Below are 7,661 nucleotides of genomic sequence, written 5' to 3'. Positions count from 1 at the left end.
CTAGAGTGACAGACTCTTCCACAGGCGCTGCAGGTGAAGTTGGTTGTCGGGGCTGTCACACAGTTGGCTCCCTCCTTACACTTCTGTCTCTTTTCCTGCCAACAGCTGAGTCTCTTCGACTCACCTCTCTTCAGCCCCGCCTTTGTAGCTGTCTGCCAGCTCTGGTGATCGCTGGCAACTGGCTCCCATGACTTGTGGTCAATGTCACAGGACTTCATGTCGCATTTTCAAATGTCTTTAAAGCAGAGACATGGATGGCCGGTGGGTCTGATACCAGTGACGAGCTCGCTGTACAATACATCTGGGGATCCTGCCATCTTCCATGCAGCTTACATGGCCAAGCCATCTCAAGCGCCGCTGGCTCAGTAGGGGGTACATGCTGGCGATGTTGGCTGCCTCAATGACTTCTGCCTTGGAGATACAGTGCTGCCACCTGATGCCAAGGATTCTCCGGAGACACTAAAGATGGAATGCATTGAGACGTTGCTCTTGGCTGACATACGCTGTCCAGTCCTTGCTGCAAGGTTTGAAGAGAGTTTGAGCAGTTTAAGCCTTTACGCTCTGGAGTTTAGAAGAATGAGAGGAGATCTAATTGAGGTATATAAGATGATTAAGGGGACTGACGAAGTAGACATAGAGAGGATGTTTCCTCCTGTGGTTCAATCTAGAATGAGAGGTCATAGTTTTAGGATAAGGGGTAGCAGATTTAAAACAGAGATGAGGAGAAATTACTTCTCTCAAAGGGTCATGAATCTGTGAAATTCGCTACCCCTGAGTGCGGTGGATGCCGGGACATTGGGTAAATTTAAGGAGGAGATAGACAGACTTTTAATCAGAAATGGGTTGAAGGGTTATGGAGAACGGGCAGGAAAGTGGAGTGAGGCCAAGATGAGATTGGCCATGATTGTATTGAATGGCAGAGCAGGCTCGAGGGGCTGAATTGCCTACTCCTGCTCCTAGTTCTTATGTTCTTATGTATGGCACTGAGGACACAGGCTTATAACACTTGGACTTTTGTGTTCCGTGTCAGTGCGTCATTTTCCCACAGCCTCTTGGCCAGTCTGGACACAGCAGCAGACGGTTTTCCCATGTGCTTGTTGATTTCTGCATCGAGAGACAGTTAACTGGTGATGGTTGAGCCTAGTAGGTGAACTCTTGAACCACTTCCAGAGCGTGATCACTTATATTGATGGATGGATGGAGCATTTCTGACATCCTGTCCCATGATGTTCATTTTCTTGAAACTGATGGTTAGGCCAAATTCGTTGCAGGCAGCCGAAAGTCTGTCGATGAGTCTCTGCTGACACTCTTCCATGTGGAATGTTAACGCAGCATCGTCAGCAAAGAGGAGTTCCCTAATCAGGACTTTCCATACTTTGGTCTTTGCTCTAAGACGGGCAAGGTTGAACAATCTGCCATCTGATCTTGTGTGGAGGAAAATTCCTTCTTCTGAAGACTTAAATGCGTGAAGGGGCAGCAGTGAGAAGAAGATCCCAAGCAGTGTAGGTGCGAGAACACAGCCCTGTTTCACACCACTCAGGCTGGGAAAGAGGTCTGATGAAGCACCGTTACGCTGAATTGTGCCTTTCATATTGTCATGGAACGAGGTGATGATACTTAGTAGCTTTGGTGGACAGAGGGGCGGCGCAGTGGCGCAGTGGTTAGCATCGCAAGTTCTCCCTGTGACTGTGGGTTTTCGCCAGGTGCTCTGGTTTCCTCCCACAGCCAAAGACTTGCAGGTTGATAGGTAAATTGGCCATTATAAAAATTGCCCCTAGTATAGGTAGGTGGTAGGGGAATATAGGGAAGGTGGGGATATGGTAGGAATATGGGATTAGTGTACGATTAGTATAAATGGGTGGTTGATGGTTGGCACAGACTCGGTGGGCCGAAGGGCCTTTTTCAGTGCTGTATCTCCAAAAATACATCCGATTGTTGCTAGTAGTGTGAAGAGACCTCGTCTGCTGATGAGTCCAAAGGCTTTGGTGAGAGCTATGAAGGCAACGTAGAGGGGCATCCATTTTTTGCAGCATTTCTCTTGTAGCTGGCGAAGGGAGGGCAGCATGTCAATGGTGGATCTCTCTGCTTGAAAACCACACTGTGCCTCAGGGTAGACACGCTCAGCCAGCTTCTGGTGTCTGTTTAAAACGACTCGAGCGAAGGTTTTCCCCACTATGCTGAGCAGAGAGATTCCATGGTAGTTGTTGCAGTCACCACGGTCACCCTTGTTCTTCTAGAGGCTGATGATATTGGTATCATACATGTCCTGTTGTACTGCTCCCTCATCCCAGCACAGACAAAGCAGTTCATGGAGTGCTGAGAGTAGAGCAGGCTTGGCACACTTGATTATTTCAGGGGTAATGCCATCCTTTCCAGGGGCTTTTCCGCTGGTTAGAGAATCGATGGCGTTACTGAGCTCCAATTTTGTTGGCTGTTCGTCCAGCTCACCGTGACTGGCAGAGACTGGGCTGCATTGAGGGCGGTATCAGTGACATCATTTTCCCTGGAGTACAGTTCTTGGCAGTGCTCCACCCAGCGGTCCATTTGCTTGCATTGGTCAGTGATCAGTTCCCCTGATTTAGACTTGAGGGGGGCGATCTTCTTGATGGTTGGCCCAAAAGCTCTCTTAATGCCGTCATACAAAGAACAAAGAACAGTACAGCACAGGAACAGGCCATTCGGCCCTCCAAGCCTACGCCGATCTTGATGCCTGCCTAAACTAAAACCTTCTGCACTTCCGGGGACTGTATCCCTCTATTCCCATACTATTCATGCATTTGTCAAGATGCCTCTTAAACGTCATTATTGTACCTGCTTCCACCACCTCCCAGGCAGCAAATTCCAGGCACTCACCACCCTCTGTGTAAAGAACTTGCCTCGCACATCCCCTCTAAACTTTGCCCCTCTCACCTTAAACCTATATCCCCTAGTAACTGACTCTTCCACCCTGGGAAAAAGCTTCTGACTATCCACTCTGTCCATGCCGCTCATAACTTTGTAAACCTCTATCATGTCACCCCTCCACCTCGTCGTTCCAGTGAAAACAATCCGAGTTTATCCAACCTCTCCTCATAGTTAATTCCCTCCAGACCAGGCAACATCCTGGTAAACCTCTTCTGTACCCTCTCCAAAGCCTCCACGTCCTTCTGGTAGTCTGGTGACCAGAATTGCACGCAATATTCTAAGTATGGCCTAACTAAAGTTCTGTACAGCTGCAGCATGACTTGCCAATTTTTATACTCTATGCCCCGACCGATGAAGGCAAGCATGCCGTATGCCTTCTTGACTACCTTATCCACCTGTGTTGCCACTTTCAATGACCTGTGGACCTGTACGCACAGATCTCTCTGCCTGTCAATACTCCTAAGGGTTCTGCCATTTATTGTATATTTCCCACCTGCATTAGATCTTCCAAAATGCATTACCTCACATTTGTCCGGATTAAACTCCATCTGCCATTTCTCCGCCCAAGTCTCCAACCGATCTATATCCTGCTGTATCCTCTGACAATCCTCATCACTATCCGCAACTCCACCAACTTTTGTGTCGTCCGCAAACTTAGTAATCAGACCAGCTACATTTTCCTCCAAATCATTTATATATACTACAAAGAGCACTGATCCCTGTGGAACACCACTAGTCACATCCCTCCATTCAGAAAAACATTCCTGTGATGTTTTCAGTGTCAGAGGCCAGCTGAATACGACTGCATAGGTGTTGCCAGTAGTCATTTGTACAGCGCCTGGCTGTTCTTTGTGCAGTGCTTAGGGCAGCTTTAAATGCTAAGGATGTTAATTCGCTGGAGGCATTCTTGTAATTCAGCAGTGCAGCGTAGCAGCTATGACTGGTTCCATCTCTTCAAAGTGAGATTGAAACCAGCCTGCATTCTGCTTCTCACGTTTGCCAAAGGTGGTCATGGCGTCTCTGATGTGGGCCCACTTGGTCTCTACATCCCCTGCAGGAGTGTTTTGAAGGGCTTTTTCAAGCGAATTGAGAAACTTTTGTGACAGCTGTGGGTAAGAAATTCTGGTAGTGTTAATGCATGGGCGGCCATTCTGCTTGGAGTGGTGCAACACCTTTGGCTTGAATCTAACTTTGCTGCACACCAGAGAGTGGTCAGTGTCGTAGTCCGCACTGTGGAAGCTGCGTGTGATTATTCTGTTTATGGAGGCTCACCTTATGACGATGAAGTCCAGCTGGTGCCAACGACGTGATCTTGGGTGTTTTCAAGAAACCTGGTGACAGGGTTTAGTTTGAGAGAACGAGTTGGTGATGCAGAGGTTGTAGTAAGTATAGCAGTCTCCAGCAGTCTCTGCCCATTTTCATTCATTCTTCCAATGCCATAGCACCCGAGGCAGGAGGGCCATGAGTCATGGTCAGCCCCAACCCTGGCGTTAAAGTCCCCCAGCAGGAACAAATGTTCAGTATTAGGAATACTACTAATGATATTATGGAGTTCCTCATAGAAGAGGTCTTTAAATTCAGGTGGGAAACAGAGTGTTGGAGCATAGATGCTGAGTAGGTGTACTGGACCAGAGGTGGTGAACAGTCGGATGGACAATATGCATTCCGAGTCATTTATAGGTGGCTCTATCATACTGAGCAAAGAGTTTCTGATGGCGAAAGCCACTCCATGCTGTCTTGGTTCCTCTGGATCCCTACCGTGCCAACAGAAGGTGCAGACTTGCTCTCTTCGTGATCCGCTCACAGGGAGGCATGTCTCCTGAAGTGCTGCAATGTCCACATTGAGTCTACTGAGCTCGTTGTTAATGATGGCAGTCTTCTGAGAGTTGTCGATTTGTGTAAGATCTTCCGACAGGCCAGAACACATAGTTCTGACGTTCCAGCTTGCAAAACGAAGGGCTGGTACCTTCTTTCCTTTATTTTGTCATGCTGTTTGGTGCGGTATTACATTTCACTTGTCAGGCAATGAGCCTGAGGTCCAAGCACCCATTGAAGCAGGTGAACTGTGGCAGGACAGAATCTTTCTGACCGGGGGCTTCCCGGTTTGAGGTAGCCAGTAGCTGTCCAATGAGATGCGACGACCGCTCCAATCGACAAAGGCAGCCCATGGTGCCCAATCTCTATGCCAATTGAGCTGGACTTAAAACCCGCAACTGCTGCCTTACATGTTGTTTTGGTCGCTGTGAGGCGACTATGGAGTAACCTCTCCATTGCGTATGCCTGGGTGGAATGTATGGAGGTTGTGAGTTGCCTGAGCGTCAAAACCCCCATCTTGGCCTTCCTAGTGGGGTCCAAAAGAGTGGAGAGCACAACATTTGGCACCAGTTTGGCTCCAGAAACTGCCGGAAACGTGCCAAAGGTGACACATGACCGCCTTAGGGGTTCCACTCTGGATTATCTGTTAGGGTTTACTCCCTTTGCCTTAGTCTCTCCCAAGACGCCCACAAGGCAGTGGAGTTGTCAGCTCGTATCCCTGAGCAGAGGCCCTAACAAGTAAACTGTGCAATTTCATGGAGGGAGAGGGAAGGGGGAGGGGATGCGAGAGGTGAGGGGGTGCGATGGGGGAAGAGGTGCGAGCGGGGAAGGGGTGCGATGGGGAAGGGGGTGGGGGAAGGGGAGGGTGTGTGAGGGGGAGGGGGAGAAGGGGGCAGGGAGGGCTGGGGGGGTCACAGAGGGGTGGGGACAGTCTGGGCTATTGAACCACAGGCGCCATCACTTGGCCATGTCCTGCAGCAATGTGCCCAGGCGCAGCGGTATTGCACTGTTTCTCTGGAACCATGAGCCCAGCTCCCGTGGCTTGAAGCTGACTTGGTGCTGGCTGCAGCCTCTAGGATTAGCATCATTAGCGGCCAGAGCCGCTGTGGGGTCATGTCGGAGCTGCAGCCACAGTGTCAGGACTGGAGCGACGATGAGCATATGGCCTTCCTGTTCTTGGCCTTTAAGCCACCCTCGCAATATCAAAACCATGCAGTATTTTACCTCAAGCCCACATGCAACTATCCTCTTCAGTGTTCCACTTCATAGCCTTAAAAAGGCTCTCTGTTGCTCGACTGGCAAGTCGAGGAATATATGTCAAAATAATTTTTTGCTGAGGGGGAACAAAAACATTTGGAACTATGTACAGACAAGCCATTAGTTGATTGACTGTGCCCTACATTGCTAGCAGAAACACTGCAGAAATAATGGGGTCTTGTAGGCAAGGTACTGCAATAATTATGGGCAATTTTTAATCTGCATATATATATTGCACTAATCAAATTTGCAAAGGTAGCCTGGAAAATGAGTTCACTGAGTGTATAAAGGACAATTTCTCGGAACCAACCTGGGAGTAGGTTATTTTAGGCCTGGTAATGTGTAATGAGACAGAATTAACAAATTGCCTCATAGTAAACGATCCTCCAGGCAACAGTGATCATAACATGATAGAATTTCACATTCAGTTTGAGGGTGAGAAGTTTGGGTCTGAAACGAGTGTCTTAAACTGAAATAAAGACAATTACAAGGGTATGAAGACTCTTCTTTCTTCTTCTTCTTTGGCCTCCTTGTCTCGAGAGACAAAGGGTAAGCGCCTGGATGTGGTCAGTGGTTTGTAAAGCAGAGCCTGGAGTGGCTATAAAGGCCAATTCTAGAGTGACAGACTCTTCCACAAGTGCTGCAGATAAAATTGGTTGTTGGGGCTGTTACACAGTTGGCTCTCCCCTTGAGCTTTTTTCCTGCCAACTGCTAAGTCTCTTCGACCCACCACTCTTTAGCCCTGCCTTTATGGCAGCCTGCCAGCTCTGGCAATCACTGGCTTCCACGACTTATGATCAATGTCACAGGACTTCATGTCGCATTTGCATATATCTTTAAAGTGGAGACATGGACGGCTGGTGGGTCTGTTACCAGTGACGAGCTCGCTGTACAATGTGTCTTTGGGGATCCTGCCATCTTCCATGCGGCTCACATGGCCAAGCCATCTCAAGTGCCGCTGGCTCAGTAGGGTGTATATGCTGGGGGTGTTGGCTGCCTCGAGGACTTCTGTGTTGGAGATACGGTCCTGTTACCTGATGCCAAGGATTGTCCGGAGGCAGCGAAGATAGAATGAATTGAGACGTCGCTCTTGGCTGACATACGTTGTCCAGGCCTCGCTGCCATAGAGCAAGGTCCTGAGGACACAGGCTTGATACACTTGGACTTTTGTGTTCTGTGTCAGTGCGCCATTTTCCTACACTCTCTTGGCCAGTCTGGACATAGCAGTGGAAGCCTTTCCCGTGTGCTTGTTGATTTCTGCATCGAGAGACAGGTTACTGGTGATAGTTGAGCCTAGGTAGGTGAACTCTTGAATCACTTCCAGAGCGTGGTCGCCGATATTGATGGATGGAGCATTTCTTACATCCTGTCTCATGATGTTCGTTTTCTTGAGGCTGATGGTTAGGCCAAATTCATTGCAGGCAGCCGCAATCCTGTCAATGAGTCTCTGCAGACACTCTTCAGTGTGAGATGTTAATGCAGCATCGTCAGCAAAGAGGAGTTCCCTGATGTGGACTTTCCGCACTTTGGTGTTTGCTCTTAGATGGGCTAGGCTGGTTAAAATGGATTGAATAAATAAGTTAAAAGGTAAGAGAGTAGAGAAGCAGTGGCAGGCATTTAAGGAGATGGTTCATAACTCTCAACAGAAAGCAGTTCGCCTCACATCTGTCACAGGGAAAATGTGA

This window comes from Heterodontus francisci, chromosome 34 (assembly GCF_036365525.1).
Source record: "Heterodontus francisci isolate sHetFra1 chromosome 34, sHetFra1.hap1, whole genome shotgun sequence".
Classification (NCBI taxonomy): Eukaryota; Metazoa; Chordata; class Chondrichthyes; order Heterodontiformes; family Heterodontidae; genus Heterodontus; species Heterodontus francisci.
This window is presented reverse-complemented; position numbering follows the sequence as displayed.